This window comes from Oncorhynchus nerka, linkage group LG20, assembly GCF_034236695.1.
Source record: "Oncorhynchus nerka isolate Pitt River linkage group LG20, Oner_Uvic_2.0, whole genome shotgun sequence".
Taxonomy (NCBI): Eukaryota; Metazoa; Chordata; class Actinopteri; order Salmoniformes; family Salmonidae; genus Oncorhynchus; species Oncorhynchus nerka.
The window spans coordinates 51967573-51985999 of record NC_088415.1 but is presented as its reverse complement, the minus strand read 5'-3'; the positions used below and the strand labels follow the sequence as shown (position 1 = coordinate 51985999).

The 18427-nt window shown below is 42.7% G+C and overlaps 1 protein-coding gene across 2 annotated transcripts in view; it reads left to right on the top strand.

The window, feature by feature from the left end:
* The first annotated feature begins 4661 nt into the window (after positions 1-4661).
* LOC115102733 (receptor-type tyrosine-protein phosphatase S-like) overlaps positions 4662-18427 on the top strand; it is a 111072-nt gene continuing 97306 nt past the window's right edge. For both annotated transcript variants that reach the window (XM_065005572.1, XM_065005573.1), the window contains exon 1: positions 4662-4929. The gene's annotated coding sequence lies outside the window, so the exon portion shown is untranslated. The remainder of the gene's footprint in view (positions 4930-18427) is intronic.

The window sequence follows — 18427 nt, the reverse complement described above, 5'->3', positions numbered from 1 at the left end:
TCTAGGCAACAGCTTGCAGACACAGTGTGGGTAGACTGTGCAGATTGTCTAGCCCAGTGCTTCCCAACCAGTGGTACTGGGAGTCATGGGGGTACTTGAGAAGACTTTATGAGACCATAGGCTTACTGGTCAAATGGGACATGAAGGGTACTTCAGGGGTACTCCGGGAAGAGCACAATTCAGTTGGTGGTACTGTAACCAAAAAAGGTTGCGAACAACTGGTCTAGTCTACAACATGATGAGTTTATTATGGATGAGTGAGAATATTTGTTTTTGTCAAATGGTAGTCAAGCATTGATCATCATGTCACCAGAACGCTCTATTGGAAAGCAGCATCAAGCTCACCACTGTGCGCTCTCTACCCTGTGAAGTTCATAACGTATTTCATCTGTAGCTTAATAACAACATGGTTTCCTGAGTCGTATTGGGAGGACCACTCGCCATATCATCGCGTGACTCCAAATTTACTTCGATATGATGGTTATTATATCAATATTTGTGCGCGAAAACGTTTCCACCGCCATTTCCCTCATAATTAATTTGACCGAAATAGAAAGATCCCACCATGTTGAACCAACAAATTAACTGTCGGCATTTCTAAAATTGCACTGAAACTTCCAATTTCCATCACAGCTGTTGTGATTTTTTTTTTTTATACGATATGACTTTGAAGAGATGGCAATCTAAGCCCACAGGAAAGTTTGTGTCCTCAGGCCTGGAGGGAAGCAAAAGTACTTCTGCTACCCAAGAATAGCAAAGCACGGCTCAAATAGCTGACCAATCAGTCTGTTACCAACCCATACTAAACTTTTGGAAAAAATGATGTTTGACCAGATACAATGCTATTTCACAGTAACTAAATGAACAACTTTCAACATGCTTATAGGGAAAGGCGTTCCAAATGTAGGCCTGAGGCACTTAGCCTACACAAATGACTGATGATTGGCTGAGAGAAATTGCTAAGCTTGTGGGAGCTGTTTTGTTAGACTTCGGTGCAGCTTTTGACATTATCGATCATAATCTGCTGCTGGGAAAATGAATGTATTATGGCTTTCTATCCCTTCCTATATTGTGGAACGAGAGTTGCCTGTCTAACAGAACACAGAGGGTGTTCTTTATTGGAAGCCTCTCCAACATAAGTCAGGTAGAATCAGGCATTCCCTAGGACCCTTTACTTCATTCAATCTTCACTAATGACCTGCCACTGGCACGGAGTAAAGCCTGTCTGTCTATGTACTGTAATGCTGTACACATCAGCTACCACAGCAAGTGAAATCATTGCAACACTTAACAAAGAGTTGCAGTCAGTTTCAGAATGGCAATAAATAAGTTGTTCCTAAATAGCTAAGATGGGGAGAAGTCTGTCCATAATAAAGTGTAGCTCTGCTTTCTCGACATTGCTATGAAAAAAAGGTACTTCTGTCCCTAGTTTTGTCGCACCTGGACTACTGTCCAATCATATGGTCAAGTGCCACAAAGAGGGACACAGGCAAATTACAATTGGCCCATAACAGAACAGTACGGCTGGCCCTTAGATGTACACGGAGAGCCAGCAACTCTCCTGGCTCAGGGTGAAGCCTGCTTGTCTTTGTGAAAGTTATTGACATGTTAAAATCACCGATCTGTCTGTTGAAGCGACCAGCGCACAGCTCAGACACCCATACATACCCCACAAGACATGCCACCAGAGGTTTCTTCACAGTCCAGAACAGACTACGGGAAATGCAAAGTACTACATAAAGCCATGAATACATGGAACTCTATTCCAAATCATGTAGCTTCGTCAAGCAGTAAAATCAGATTAAAAAAACTGATAAAACTACAATTTATGGAACAGCGTGGACTGTGAAGAGACACACGCAGGCACACACACACACACACACAGCATTCACAAACACATGCTAGCACACACTCTACACGCACACGGCGGTGTAAAGTACTACTTAAGTCGTTTTTTGGGGGTATCTGTACTTTACTTAAGCATTTATATTTTTGCCAACATGTACTTTTACTCCACTACATTCCTAATGAAAATAATGTACTTTTTATTCCTTACATTTTCCCTGACATCCAAAAGTACTTGTTACATTTTGAATGCTTAGCAGGACAGGACAATTGTCAAATTCACACACTTATAAAGAGAACAAGTGGTCATCCCCACTGCCTCTTATATGGTGGACTCACTAAACACAAATGCATATTTTGTAAATGATGTCTGAGTATTGGGGTGTGCCCGTGGCTATCCATACATTTTCAAAACATGAAAATGGTGCCGTCTGCTTTGCTTAGTATAAGGAATTTGAAATGATTTATACTTTCACTTTTGATACTTAAGTATATTTAGAAACAAATACTTTTAGACTTTTACTGAAGTAGTATTTTACTGGGTGACTTTCACTTTTACCTGAGTAACTTTCTATTAAGGTACCTATACTTTTACTCAAGTATGTCAATTGGGTACTTTTTCCTCCACTACACACACGTACATTTTAAATATTGTTATTTTGCTGTATTGATTTTGTATTGTAGATATGTTATGGTAGAGTACCGGTAGTGTGTAATAATGTGTTATGTATTGTTTTATTGTTTGTAATTGTGATTGGACTGCATGAAGAGTAGCTTCTGCCTTGGCAGCAGCATATGGGGATGTGGAATAAAATACCAAAAAATACTTTACTCGCATAACAACTGTCCATAGAAATGTGGTTAGTGATTGAGGTTGAGGTTAATTGGGCTAAAAGTATTCCTAGTCGCATAGAACGCACAGACCACTTTTGTCTATGCCACAATAATCAAAAATATTGAATTTCCCTTGTGGTCTATATTAAATACGACTTCATTTAATATAACAGGCGTTTAAAATTAATATTGGTGCACAATTTCTACTTCAAATATGGATGCAAAAGGGACTCATTTCGTGGAACAACCCATATAAGACCTCTGATGAAACCTTTCTGTTTATAGGCAATATGTATACACTTTGTACATTATATATAGAGCAGACACGTTTCTCCATTACATGTGTTAGAATGACATTTGTTTGATTCATTATACGTTATGAACGTACAGCACTACTGACTAATGTAAGACAATATGGAAAGCTGATGTAACTACAGTGGTACTTCTCTTTTCACCCACAAGGTGTCAGCAGTAACAAAGGAAATACAGCTTAGCCTCCTTTGTTCGAGAGCAGCTCAGATGGTCATATTCAGTCATGCCAGACAAGAGACCTAGTCCAAAAACCAACCCGGTACCACCTGCCCTAGCCCCTACCATCTTCACTAGCCCCCAAGCGTGCTGTGTTAGCAGACCTGAAGGAACTGGATAGATAGCAATATGTCATTGAAGGGCTCCCCTAAACCCCTCTTCATCTAATTACCTTCTGTCCCTGACATTAAAGAGAATACATGGATAAATGATGGTTAGGTGAAGAGATAAACACATATAAAGAATTGGTCTGGTGATTGCAGATTATGCCTAGATGATGGAGAAAAGACAATGTGTGTTTTAGTTGGGTTGATTCTGTGTCAGGGCATACAGGTTTGAATATGTGTGTGTGCTCCGCATCTCACTCATATCATGAATTGAAAGGTTGTGTGCGTGTTTGTATGCGTGTAAACAGCTAAAGTCGGGAAAGGTTTGCGCTCCCTCTAGTGGATAGATCTACATAAACAAGCCTGGTATCGTATAATCTGTCGGGAAGGAATGTGATGCGTGGGCTAACGAGCAGCAGTAAATTCCGGTGTTTGGGGTTTTCGTCTCTGGTTATTTGGACAAATCACAATTTAGCAGGTGTTAGCGTCTCTCGAATTTCGGAAGAGGAGGGGACATTCAGCCGATAATTTGCAAAGATAGAGAGGGTGGAGCTCCTCGTTCCGGTTCCAGTTCCTCGATCTAGCATCTCTTGATCCCCTTTCTCAACAAGTATGGATCCAGAACTTAATCGAGCAGCTGACCAATTACACGAGACTTTATTTCTGGGTTAACGAGATTCGCCTCCCTCGTGAGCTTCAACATCCACCTGGTTCTCTACATCTCCTCCGGCCCAGTGTCAAGACAAGACAACACTTATTCTCTCTTTTTTTATGAAGGCAATATGTTTATAGGGTTTGAGTGTTATATATTTGACTCTGAATGTTCTATTCTATAAAAACACTTAGGCTACTTCTATGCATATTTTCATAGTTCAAAATGACCTACTTTTGCAACAAAAAAAGAAACGAGCTGCGGATGATTTGCAGTGGAGAGGTGAGTTGTTCTAATGAGACAGTTTAAATACTACTCCAATGACTGTAACCCTAATGATTCTTAAATTAAAGTTATGAATATTCTCCTTTGTTCGTATTGTTATATAACCTCACCTAGTCCATCATGACATGTAAGAGCTCACTCTAACATACGAGTTACAGTAGACAGGCTACCTCAGCACCAGCACCATCTCTTCAGCACCAGTCAGCGGTCCACTGAGATGACAAAAAAAGGTTTGGGTGATGAGGGGGGTGCGGTTGCTATTGGAGATCTTGACTCCATCACGTCATGATGGGAGGGAGGGGGAGCTCATCCGTGTGTGAGAGAGCGAACAGGAGAGAGGGGGGATATAGAGAGGGAGGGAGGGAGGGCATTGAGGAGGAAGACAGTGAGTATCAATTGACAACCAGCAGTGTCTAAAGGCGCTCGACCGGAGATGGTCCCCCCAAACACGGGCGCAGAATAGTGGTCGTGCAAGGCTTCTGAAGAGGCGAGAGGACAGCCGAGGACGCCGGCGATGCATGCGTTCACTTCCGAAAAATCTAACCTTTCAGAGGATCTCTCCTGTCAAATGGGATTATTATTTCTGTCGGGGGTTAAAGGAAAGCTGCCAGCTGCAAGTCCATGCACATTAATTTATCCGATCAAAAACAAGACGGAGCACTCACTTTCTCCATAAAGGTAAATATGAAATCGATTAAAAATAGGTTGTTTTGCCATATGCACGAGGGATTCGTTTCCTTTATTTATTATTAAACACCGCGCCCTGATCGGTGTAGCTCGGTAGGCAGTTTGGCTGTCGCTCGGCTGCTGTTTACCGACTCGATTTTAAAACATATGGGTCAATTTGGATAATTTCTCCTTCAAACAATAATACAATGTTTTGTGTTGTTTTGGGTTACTTTAGACTTTGCATGCAACTGTTGAGCTTGGGTTTTCTGGTTGAGAATAATATAATTTGCAGGTTGTCGTCGGCGGTACCAAGCATTCTTGCCACCCAGCTTCTCTCCTGCGCCTCATTGTTCACCGGAGAGGCTTTATAAGGGACCCCTCGCTGGTTGGCGATATGTTCGCCCCTTTGTTCCTCATCAGTTTGTTTTGACACCAGCCGGTGCTTTCGGCACGTCTGTCATCGTATGTATTCTTTATTTATTCTTAATAACCAATCGCGCCTATATTATGCTAGTTGTTTTTGTTTCCTTTATAGGCATATATCGAGCGTCAGTTCACCCAATTGCCATAAATCGGGCGATGACATGACACCAGGTGGCGGGGCGGATAGTCTATTTAGATTACTCTACAGACTATTGGGTCGCTTCGCCTATTAGGCACCTGCTTTTCCCATTAGCATTGTTGGGAAAAAAACATGAAATATTCACAGATTTTTAATTATTTTTTACACACGTTAATATGATGTGTTGACCTATTTAAAAAATCCTATAAGGCCAGAAAAATGCGACCACACTTTCAGGAAGCATCTATGCTTCTGAAATATAATGCTGGCATCGATTTACCTTGACACATTTCGCAGGCTGTGCTTGCATTGACAAAAAAAAGCACACCTTGAATACTTAAACTAGCCACCATGCTTTTCTTGGTGTTTTAATTCCTTGCAGACAATGCAACCACCAGGCCTTCAGGCAGCAGTTTGGATAGATCCTATCATATCAAATCCAAGTTTAGGCTTAATTGTCCCCCTCTTCCTTTCTCTTTAAACAGATGGTCTCTTCATCCCTTGAGGGGCATCATATGTAGGCTGGTGTTCATTCCAACCACTTTCCACGTCTCTAATTGGTTCAAATTCACACCCATGCACCCATTCATATTCTGAATTAGATTAGAATTTTAAACTGATAGATGTTTACTAAATATTTACATCTGGCAAATGAGACACTATGACCAGCTATATTTAGGCGTTTTTTTTCTCCATCTTTTTTTCTCCATTTCCCTGTAAAGAGATGAAGACATCATCAGCCGCACAAAGTGAACCTACTCAGACAGTAATACAAAGAAGTGTTTCTACAGTTACAGTGAGATTACATGTTAGAACTCTGTGTACTGCACTTCTAGTAGGAGCTTTCTCCCATGAACCATCTCTCTCCCAGATTGGTTTTTGGTGACTTTGTTTATGGGTAGACAGATACAGCTGGTAAAACCGAAACCAATGCCTCTGGGTAGGCCTAGGTCTTAGATTGGTTCTGAAGAACGTGGACCTGGTTCTCAGGGGTCTTCAGTATAAAATATGAACCAATCCTGTGCAAGAAACCTGAGAAGCAACACGCTACATACCAAACAGATAGGATTGGATTTGCAGTAATCCATTTCCAATTTGAGTTTTCTCTCCATCACTTGCCTTCAATCTCTTTCACGTCATCAGCTCCATCAGACACGCATCAAAATCATGTCAACGTTGAAGTGATGAGTGAGCTCTGTAGAAAGTTGGATTTCAGGTCAGAATGCACTTCCTGCTGCTGTGTCTCCCCGGGTCCTGGCGGGAAGCATTGATTTACAACAGCTGATCACACGCTTCTATTTCTATTTTTCCTCCTCATGTTGTGTCTTTAAGTCCTGTGGGCTGCTGCTGGTTAGTCAGAGGCCCATGTTCCTGGTTACCTGCAACCCCAGGACTTGTGCATGTCAGGGGCACCAGCGTGAGGGTGTGTGAGTCAAAAGACTACAATAAGATGTTACTTGTCTGTTTATCCACAGTACCATCCAGACTCAGAGGAATCTTTTGTTGCATCTTTCAATATTGTAGCCATCATGCTCTTGGCATATTACACTACCATTCAAAAGTTTGGGGTCACTTAAAAATGTCCTTGTTTTTTGAAAGAAAAGCACATTTTTTTGGTCCATTAAAATAATATCAAATTGATCAGAAATACAGTGTAGACATTGTTAATGTTGTAAATGACTATTGTAGCTGGAAACTGCATATTTTTAATGGACTGGCAGTTTCATTAAATAGTACCCGCAAAACACCAGTCTCAATGTCAACAGTGAAGAGGGGACTCCGGGATGCTGGCCTTTCTAGGCAGAGTTCCTCTGTCCAGTGTTTGTGTTCTTTTGCCCATTTGAATCCTTTATTTTTATTGGCCAGTCTGAGATATGGCTTTTTCTTCACAACTCTGCCTAGAAGGCCACATCCCAGAGTCACCTCTTCACTGTTGATGTTGAGACTTGTGTTTTGCGGATACTATTTAATAAAGCTGCCAGTTGAGGACTTGTGAGGTGTCTGTTTGTCAAACTAGACACTCTAATGTACTTGTCCTTTTGCTCAGTTGTGCACCGGGGCCTCCCACTCCTATTTCTATTCTGGTTAGGGCCAGTTTGCGCTGTTCTGTGAAGGGAGTAATGCACAGCGTTGTACGAGATCTTCAGTTTCTTGGAAATTTCTCGCATGGAATAACCTTCATTTCTCAGAACAAGAATAGACTGATGAGTTTCAGAAGAAAGGTCTTTGTTTCTAGCCATTTCGAGCCTGCAAACGAACCCACAAATGCTGATGCTCCGGATACTCAACTAGTCTAAAGAAGGACAGTTTTATTGCCTCTTTAATCATAACAACAGTTTTTAGCTGTGCTAACATAATTGCAAAAGGGTTTTCTAATGATCAATTAGCCTTTTAAAATGATAAACTTGGATTAGCTAACACAACGTGCCATTGGAATACGGGAGTGATGGTTGCTGATAATGGGCCTCTGTACGGCCAATGTAGATATTCCATGACAAATCTACCATTTTCAACTACAATAGTCATTTACAACATTAACAATGTCTTATCTGTATTTATGATTAATTTGATGTTATTTTGATGGAAAAAAAAGTTGCTTTTCTTTCAAAAACAGGGACATTTCTAAGTGACCCCAAACTTTTGAACAGTAGTGTATATCACAAGACCACTGCCATGTGGGTTAACCCAACGGCACTGTAGTCAGTTCTCCTGTACATGGAGCAAATAGTTTGCAGGTTTGTTTCCAGTCAGATCCAGCGACCAGAATCTTCGTTTATATGCTCAGAACCTCTGTACTCTTCATCCAAAAATGGGGTTTATAAGCACACCATAAAATACTTTTTAAAAGTTTTTACACAGCTCTACAGGACCTCCTTGGTAGATTAGAAGACAGGAGAGGAGACCAGGGGAGAGAATGAGTAGAGGAGTGTGGGGGTCTGGAGTGTACTGTGGATGAGTGAAAGCTGTGAGATGGGTTGTGACTTGATTGATGCCCTTCACCAGATGAATCAGAGATTGTGATGTGTCAGCACAGATTAATAATGCACACTGCTTCGATATACCTCTCCTTTACCTCTCTATCCCACTTCTCTCTCTTTTATCTACCTTTCTCTCTCTGTTTTTTCCCCTCTTTTTTTCTCCTCTCCACCCTGTCCTTTCATGTTCTTTCATTCATGTTTTTCTCCTGTCTTCTCTCCTCTCCTGTTATTTCTCTCTCTCTTCTTTCTATCACTTCCACCTCCTCTCTCCTTTTTTCTCTCCTCCCTCCCTCTCTTCTCCCTCTCCTCCCCTTTCTCCCTCTCCTCCCCTTTCTACTATCTCTCCTCTTTCCCTATCCACTGTTACATTAGGATTTTATTTTTCTTCATTTTGCAATATCCTTCCTATCAGATCTTTACTCTAGCTCTGTTGAAGAGGCAATGTATATGTTAATGTGTTGATTTGCAAGCCACTGTGTAACGCTCTCACGTGGAAGTAGCGAAGTGGTCGCACTGAGGTGCTGCTGCTGCTGTGTCACCGAGTGACAGAAGTTTATAAAGGGCAGGGAGATTGAGTGACAAGATGGCTGACGTGATAGAAACTTGCAGACGGTCTCATCAGACGTGGAATGAAGGCTGCGGTTGGCAAAGAATATTCGAGAACGTACTAAAGAATGCGGATGAATTTGCCTGTTGTTTTGGGCAAGGAAAGTGTTGGGAAAGAGAATTAAAGCTTTTTTGGTTTTTGGGCTGTAGAACAAAGGCTATTTCCGTTGTAGAAAGAAAATAAAATCCTCTTTCTGATTGAGAATCCCTTTTTGGCTCAAGAGTAAGGCTAGTAAACTCATTAATGTCTCCTGGATGGCTGCCGAGACCTAGAAGAAAAGAGAAAATTAATCAGTATCCGACAGTAATGACTTGTTTTGATGAAATCTGTCCATGTTAATGCTTTGACCTCAACTGTATCACTATCAGCTATGGATTATGGCTACTGCTGTCTACACTGGTCTGTCTGTACATGATTATTTCATATCCCTATCTGTGTGGGCTGGGCAGATTTCAAAGGTTATGACTCTATTTGCATAACATCACCTCTCACGACTAGAGGTCAGAAGGATGGAGACGATTTGGGTCCTGCAAGAGTGGTGAGGGAGTATATATAATTGTACTTTTTTGGGGCCAGATATTGCGATTATGAATTGATATTTTCAAACACGGGTGAAAACGTGGTAATTCCATCAGGGTAGAGAACATCACTTCTAAAATGAGATCTTAAGAATGAATAAAAAACTATGCTAACTGAATACAAAACCAAATGAAACAAATCTTTTCCAACATTGATATAGGCTACAATGATATAGGCTACAATAATAGGCTTATTACAACTACATATTAATAAACATACATTTTTTTACATAATCATCAAAATATAGTATGCTATAAGCACTTATTAATTAGTTAATGAATAACATTGAGTTCCTATTTCCTATTTTACCATTATGAGTTCTTAAATAGACTAAGTTAATTATTTATTCAGGCAGCCATAAGAAACAGTTGGAATAGGAAGCTTATGATTGTGTAATTATGTATACACTCACCAACAAGTTTATTAGGTACACCCATCTACTACTGGGTTTGACCCCCCTTTACCTCCAGAACAGCCTGAATTCTCAGGGGCTAGGATTCTACAAGTCGGTAAACGTTCCACGGGGATGTTGGACCATGCTGACGGGATGGCATCATGCAGTTGCTGCAGATTTGATGGTGGTACACCACCGCCACCAGCCTGTACCGTTGACACCAGGCAGGATCGGTCCATGGACTCATGCTGCTTACGCCAAATCCTGACTCTGCCATCAGCATGATGCAACAGGAACCGGGATTCGTCGGACCAGGCGAAGCTTTTCCACTCCTTAATTGTCCAGTGTTGGTGATCGCGTGCCCACTGGAGCCCCTTCTTCTTGATTTTAGCTGTTAGGAGTGGAACCCATTGTGGTTGTCTGCAGTAATAGCCCATCCATGACAAGGACCAACGATGTTTGAGTTCCCGAGATGCCGTTCTGCACAACACTGTTGTACTGCGTCATTATTTTTTCTGTTTGTCGACCCCCCCCCCCCCCCCATGTTAGCTTGCACGATTCTTGCCATTCTCCTTTGACCTCTCTCATCAACAAGCTGTTGAGACTGGATTCGATTTTTGTTTGTCGCACCGCTCTTGAGAAACCCTAGACACTGTCGTGCCCAGGAGGGCGGACGTTTCTGAGATACTGGATCCGGCGTGCCTGGCACCGGCGATCATACCACGCTCAAAGTCGCTTAGGTCAAAGTAATTGAATACCTTGATGTCTGCCTGCCTGCTTCATGTATGTGATTCACTGTACGTCCGTGCACTCCCATTTTTGTGAACCATTTTAGTGTATCATCAAAAGACAGCATGATAACTATTATTCAGTCTGATGGTATTTGGTATGCACCAGGCTGGCTGAGATGTCTGGCCGTTGTGAGGACGGGGGTGATTTGTCAGTCTGTTATCTTTGGCAGCTCTTTAATTTGTCACAGACACACACACACACTTGCCCAGAAGTGCGTACGGGCACGCACACACTGCACACACACACAGCCGCAAGGACACACACACATTAACAACAGAGAGCACGGACATGCACGCAACCCACACTTGCGCGGCTGCAACAACACACACTCATGCACACACACAAACACTCTCTCAGTCTCCCTCTCACTGACAGACAGGACAGAACCATCGAGCGCAATGTCTGTTTTTCTACGTCATTACTTTGGCTTTCAATTCGATTCACATCTTTTCTGTCCCTCAAGGCAAAACTCATTTTGGCGTCACAAATCTCTCATCTCCATCAGGAACCAATGCAATGAATGGCTCGCTACTAGTAGAATTGCTCAAGATGGGTGCATGACACAGGAGGTTGGTGGCACCTTAATTGGGGAGAACAGGGTCATGGGAATGGCTGGAGCGAAATGAGTGGAATGGTGTCAAATACATCAAACACATGGTATCTAAATATAATTATACACTTTAGTGTACCATTAATGAGTATTTACGTTTTTTTTCTCGTTTTTTCCCCCTGCAGATACAATGATGTTAGCCTGGGTGCCAGTCTGCTCCTGCTCTCATGTTTGCCTTGACAATGACAGCAATGGAGTTGGCAAGTGCACAAACAGATCTGGGACCAGGCGACAATGACATCAGTGTGGTTCTTAATTTATGCGAGACCATGTAGCCAGCAGCGCCAGGGATAATTAGATCTCAGAGGAGAGGACAGGGATCATGTGACCAGGCCTAGCCAGGTGTCGCCATGACAGTCTATATCGCCATGACAGTGTGTGTACTCAGGAGGGACGGAGCTGGGTAAACATACAAATGTTATACCAAGGAATTAATACACAGAATATCGATGACAGAGGTTTTACAATTAGAATAATCTAAATCTAGCCTGCATGATCTGGACAGCAGAGGCCAAAAGCACTACTGAATGAAGTAGGCTCTGCCTACACATTTCAAATAAAGGAAAGGGGATACCTAGTCAGTTGCACAACTGAATACATTCAACCGAAATGTGTCTTCCGCATTTAACCCAACCCCTCTGAATCAGAGAGGTGCGGGGGGGCTGTCTGAACCGACGTCATCGGCACCCGGGGGGCAGTTGTTGATGTTGGGGGTTAACTATGTTGCTCAAGGGCAGAACGGCAGATTTTTCAACATTGGAGGCTCGGGGATTCGAACCAGTGACTTTTCGGTTATTGCAGTGCCTATCTGATAAATAGTCCTCATCTTCCTGAAAAGCTTGATGTGTCTTAATAATGACATGGAAGTGAGTGAAGATGATCAAGGCCGTCTCTGTTGTCAGGGAGCTTCTATTGTTCTTTCTTCCATCTCTTCTCCCCTCCTCCAGAAGCTACTTCACTAATTGGCTGCTGTTGCTCCCGTCAGAAGCATCTCAGGTTTCACTGTGTGGCTCGCTTGATGGGTTTTTAATCGTTCATTTGCTCAGGAATGAGGGGAGGCCTGCTTCACAAATGGCACCCTATTCCCTATATAATGCACTACTTCTGACATTTTGACAAGGGCCCATAGAGCTTTGGTCAACAGTAGTGCACTACATAGGCAATAGGGTGCCATTTGGGATGTAGACGAGAGCTCTGAGGAGTATGGCGGCCGCTCAGCTCAGCCTGGACATCTCATTAACTCCCCTGAGAGACACGACAGACAGGCAGAACAGAACAGGACTGACTGAGCCTCTACTGTAAAACTAAAATGGAGGGCGCGGGTGGGAGGGAGGCAGTGATAGAGAGAGGGACAGAGACAGAGAGAGACAGGGCCCGGTGCCATCTTGGTTATTAAAAACATGGAGGGAGAGAGAGAGAGAGAGGGTTCGTCACTAGTTACCACAGACACAAAGTCATAAACCCTGCCTATTTCAACAATTTATCTTCTTAAAATGTGATTTTAAACCTCACCTTAACCCTAACCTTGATCCCACTGCTAACCTTGTGCCTTGCCCTAACCTTAAATTACATTTGAGTTTTCACGAATTTGTACGACATAGCCATTTTCACTCTGTGGCTGTGGTAACTGGTGGAAACCAGAGAGAGGGAGGGGAGGGATGTGTGTGTGTGTGTGTGGGGGGGGGGGGGGATTGACAGATGAATACATCTATTTTCACTAACATACCAGAATATTGCATAAACATGTTATTAATATACACTATTTTTCACTAGTCTATCTGATTACTTTTACTCATTGAATCAGTAGGAGTACTGTCAAACAGATCAGCATCCACATGAACTGCATGTAGCCAGTCCTTATCTAGAATACAGTATGTAGTACATACTGTATTCTATTTAATGGTGCTCCGTGTACTGTGCTGCCTCCAGCATGGATCCAGGTTTCTGGCAGTAGGAATACTGCATAGTAAATTATAATCTGCATGAGTTGCATGTAGCTAGATATGCAGAACATACAGTAGGCACTGTAGCTACTGCACCCAGCTTGTATGGAGGTATCTGGCAGATATGGTAATTGACCCACGAGCTGACAAGGTCTCAGCCATCAGGCTGCTTAATGAGCCAATGAACAGACAGACAGAGTTAGACAGACCAAGGACCTGTTTTAGTGATAGAGATCGCAGGGATGTGGAGGATGACAGGACTGAAGTGTGTCTCTGGTTGTCGGTAGGGGAGATTTGCCTGTTTCTCTCTGTTAAAGCTGTTTATCCCCCAAGAAAGTGATGTTTAGTCACAGGAATTAGCATAATCTCTCTCTGTCGGTGAGAGTGTGTTTTAGCGTAGGCGTGTGTGTTCGGTTTGTGTGTATGGATACGCCTATGTGTGAATGTGAATGTTGTGATAATGATTATTGTTCATGCACAGCTGTATATGATTAGAAACTTCTCTTTACAATTATGATAACATTTCAGGTCCATTTCTGTTAAGCATGTTGAAAACAGCAATGGTTCCCGAACCTTTTTCCGGTGTGGCCCACCTAAAGCTAATGGGAGTTTTTGGCCACCCACCAAGCCAACAGCATTGTGTTTATACTGTATATACAGTGCCATGCGAAAGTATTCGGCCCCCTTGAACTTTGCGACCTTTTGCCACATTTCAGGCTTCAAACATAAAGATATAAAACTGTATTTTTTTGTGAAGAATCAACAACAAGTGGGACACAATCATGAAGTGGAACGACATTTATTGGATATTTCTAACTTTTTTAATAAATCAAAAACTGAAAAATTGGGCGTGCAAAATTATTCAGCCCCTTTACTTTCAGTGCAGCAAACTCTCTCCAGAAGTTCAGTGAGGATCTCTGAATGATCCAATGTTGACCTAAATGACTAATGATGATAAATACAATCCACCTGTGTGTAATCAAGTCTCCGTATAAATGCACCTGCACTGTGATAGTCTCAGAGGTGATCACTGTATATACAGTGGCTTGCGAAAGTATTCACCCCCCTTCAAATGTTTCCTATTTTGTTCACCTTACAACTTGGAATTAAAATAGACTTTGGGGGGATTTGTATCATTTGATTTACACAACGTGCCTACCACTTTGAAGATGCAAAATATTTTGTTGGGCGTAACAAACAAGAAATAAGACAAAAAAACGGAAAACTTGAGCATGCATAACTATTCACCCCCCAAAGCCAATACTTTGTAGAGCCACCTTTTGCAGCAATCACAGCTGCAAGTCTCTTGGGGTCTCTGCAAGTCTCTTGTCTCTATAAGCTTGGCACATCTAGCCACTGGGATTTTTGCCCATTCTTCAAGGCAAAACTGCTCCAGCTCCCTCAAGTTGGATGGGTTCCGCTGGTGCACAGCAATCTTTAAGTCATACCACAGATTCTCAATTGGATTGAGGTCTGGGCTTTGACTAGGCCATTCCAAGACATTTACATGTTTCCCCTTAAACCACTCGAGTGTTGCTTTAGCGGTATGCTTAGGGCCATTGTCCTGCAGGAAGGTGAACCGCCGTCCCAAGTTGGATGGGTCAAGTTGGATGGGTTCTCGAATCTCTGGAAGACTGAAACAGGTTTCCCTCAAGAATTTCCCTGTATTTAGCACAATCCATCATTCCTTCAATTCTGACCAGTTTCCCAGGCCCTGTCTATGAAAAACATCCCCACAGCATGATGCTGTCACCACCATGCTTCATGGGGATGAAGAGTGGTGTTGGGTTTGCGCCAGACAGCGTTTTCCTTGATGGCTAAAAAGCTACATTTTTGTCTCATCTGACCAGAGTACCTTCTTCCAAATGTTTGGGGAGTCTCCCACATGCATTTTGGTTAACACGAAACGTGTTTGCTTATTTTCTTCTTTAAGCAATGGCTTTTTTTCTGGCCACTCTTCCATAATGCCCAGCTCTGTGGAGTGTACAGCTTAGTGGTCCTATGGACAGATACTCCAATCTCCGCTGTGGAGCTTTGCAGCTCCTTCAGGGTTATCTTTGGTCTCTTTGTTGCCTCTCTGATTAATGCCCTCTTTGGCTGGTCTGTGAGTTTTGGTGGGCGGCCCTCTGTTGGCAGGTTTGTTGTGGTGCCATATTCTTTCCATTTTTTAATAGTGGATTTAATGGTGCTCCGTGGGATGTTCAAAGTTTTGGATATTTTTTTATAACCCAACCCTGATCTGTACTTCTCCACAACGTTTTCCCTGACCTGTTTGGAGAGCTCCTTGGTCTTCATGGTACCACTTGCTCGATGGTGCCCCTTGCTTAGTGGTGTTGCAGACTCTGGGGCCTTTCAGAACAGGTGTATATATACTGAGCTCATGTGACAGATGATGTGACACTTAGATTGCACACAGGTTGACATTATTTAACAAATGATGTGACTTCTGTAGGTCATTTGGTTGCACCAGATCTTATTTAGGGGCTTCGTAGCAAAGGGAATACATATGCACGCACCGCTTCTCCGTTTTCTATTTATTTTAAATAATTTTTTCATTTCACTTCACCAATTTGGACTATTTTGTGTAAGTCCATTACATGAAATCCAAATAAAAAATACTTTTAAATGACAGGTTGTAATGCAACAAAATGGGAAAAACGCCAAGTGGGATGAATACAATGCAAGGCACTGTAGATATATATATATATTTATTTTTTTACCAAGGACTGACTAACCCTGTTGTGAGCCTTGACCTAAAAGGCACCAGCAGCTAACCTCTATCTGGGATCATTTTGAGTGCAATAACTTATCTCATTCATCCTAAAATCTGTACTCCTAACAGCATATCATCTTCCCTCTCCACTGGGATGTTAACAGGTTAAAAGGGGATAATCTGGGATTGACCAAACCTAGGTTACCATGGTAACAGACATCACAAGGTCACCATCATATTCTGGACCAATCCGTTTGATTGGAAAGTCATATGTATCCAATCCGCATTATATGCTACAGTCTACCATAAGGCCACCACTTCAATTGAACAGCCATATTGTGGTTTTTGCCTATTCTGCATATAAGGCCTGGTTGCGTGTGAATAAATTGTTTCCCTTCCGCTCTTGTAATCCGGCCTATATGTACTTTAATACCATTTGGTGCTAAGTTTTCCTGCCAGTCCATCTGTTAGCTTCATTCTGAGGGCACACACGGTCAATGAGCAGATGTCACTTGTTCTTCTGTGTCCCCTTTTAGCTGAGTAGGCTTACAGTACAGTACAGTACACTACAGTACAGTACAGTACAGTACAGTACAGTACACCACTCTTTTAGAGGTATTATGACCAGTGACCACATCGCTGCACTAAGCACTTGACTACACCACCTATGCAAATCAGGTTAAACCCTTTGGTGGGTTTGTGTGGGATGTTTGGGTCTGATATGGATAAGGTCCCTGGTTTGAGTCCCTCTTTCACGGGGCAATAAGAGGAGGCATGTACAGGTACTATGAGTATACCTTGAGAATGCAGCCAAGAGAGTACAGTTTATACCGTTTTTGACAACACTGCTACAGCCACTGCTGAGCTCAGCCTCAGGCAGGGAGGTCTAAAGGCTCCTGTTATGGTTACTTAAGTGGTTGACAGGAAATCGAATTCTGAAATTGGTTGAAGAAAAACGAGGCGTATAGCATACACGGCTGCACGCACACATGCACACACACAAAGTCACTCAGGAAGCATAACACACAGTCGTTCTAAGCCCTACAATGCCCATTCCGCCTCACCAAACCCCAGGGAGGGACGATCACTAAATGCAGCATCCACCACAAGCCAAGCTTACGTTCCCTATGGTTGTGGGGGAACTTGTTTTTTTCTTCTCATATTCATTCTCGGAAGTATGATTTGAGGATCACTCATCCTGGCTCGTAGCTTAACATGAGTAAATGGGGTAATCTCTCGACGGCTTCTGGTTCCGAATGTTTGAGGTTGATAACGTTCCTCGTTCCCAAACATTCCTTCCTGTAGGAACTGGTATTAGTTCGTCTAACGAATATGTTATTGCCAGTGGGAATAGCTAATACTTTGGATTTCTAAATACTGCTATATAACTCATTGGGAAAAACCTTAATATAGACGCTTTGTTCAGGCACCCTGGTCTGTAGCTTCATTGATATGCAGCAAAGTGAACAGTGCTGGTACTAGGAGACTGGCGGTTATGTCGTTTTGTCAGAAAGAGCTTGGATGACTTGTGAAGTGGGGATCACAGGAACATAAAGACAGCAGCTCCCCTGCTGAAAACGTAACCGAGGCCGATGCAGCAGCACCCCGCCTGCCGTAAGCCGTGCCTCATCCTGCGCCACTCTCATTCCTGGCTCCTCCTCTCTCTGTGTGTTTGTGTGTGTGTGTGTTAGGGAGAGAGAAAGCGAATGTTGTGCTTTGCGTGTGTGTGTGGTGTTGGTGTGTGTGCGTGCGTGCGTGCCTGCCTGCTTGCGCGCATGGGTATGTTAGTGTGTGTGTATGTGTGTTTGTATGTGTGTGTATCCTTACGTGCCTGTGTGTGTGTGTGTGTGTGTGTGTGTGTGTGTGCATGCATGAATGAATGACTGTCTCTTTGCCAACGGGGTCTTGGGTCATGTAGATCGTGCTGCTCCAACAGCCTGCTCCACCACCACAGGAGATTCTATAGCCCACAAATACACATTTCCTGTGCTAAAAATGATTTGTATTGTATGGAACTATACATGTGTGTATATGAATAGTTTCACAATATGTGTACTGTATACATACTACAATATGAAATCTCTAATGAAAGCGAAGCACCCTCCAACAGTGTGTGTGTGTGCATGCGTACTACTGTATGTGTGTGGTTTTGTGTATCCTTATATTCTGTCACTAAACTCAGAAATCTGTTCAACTGTATTGGTCTAAAGAGACTATCCTGTAGCTATTAACTGCTTTAGCTAGCTGTCTCTCAGCTACTGATGGGCTGTAAACCTGCCCAAGGAAACAGATCCTGCCTGTGATCTCAGATCTCACTGGCTGCTTTGTT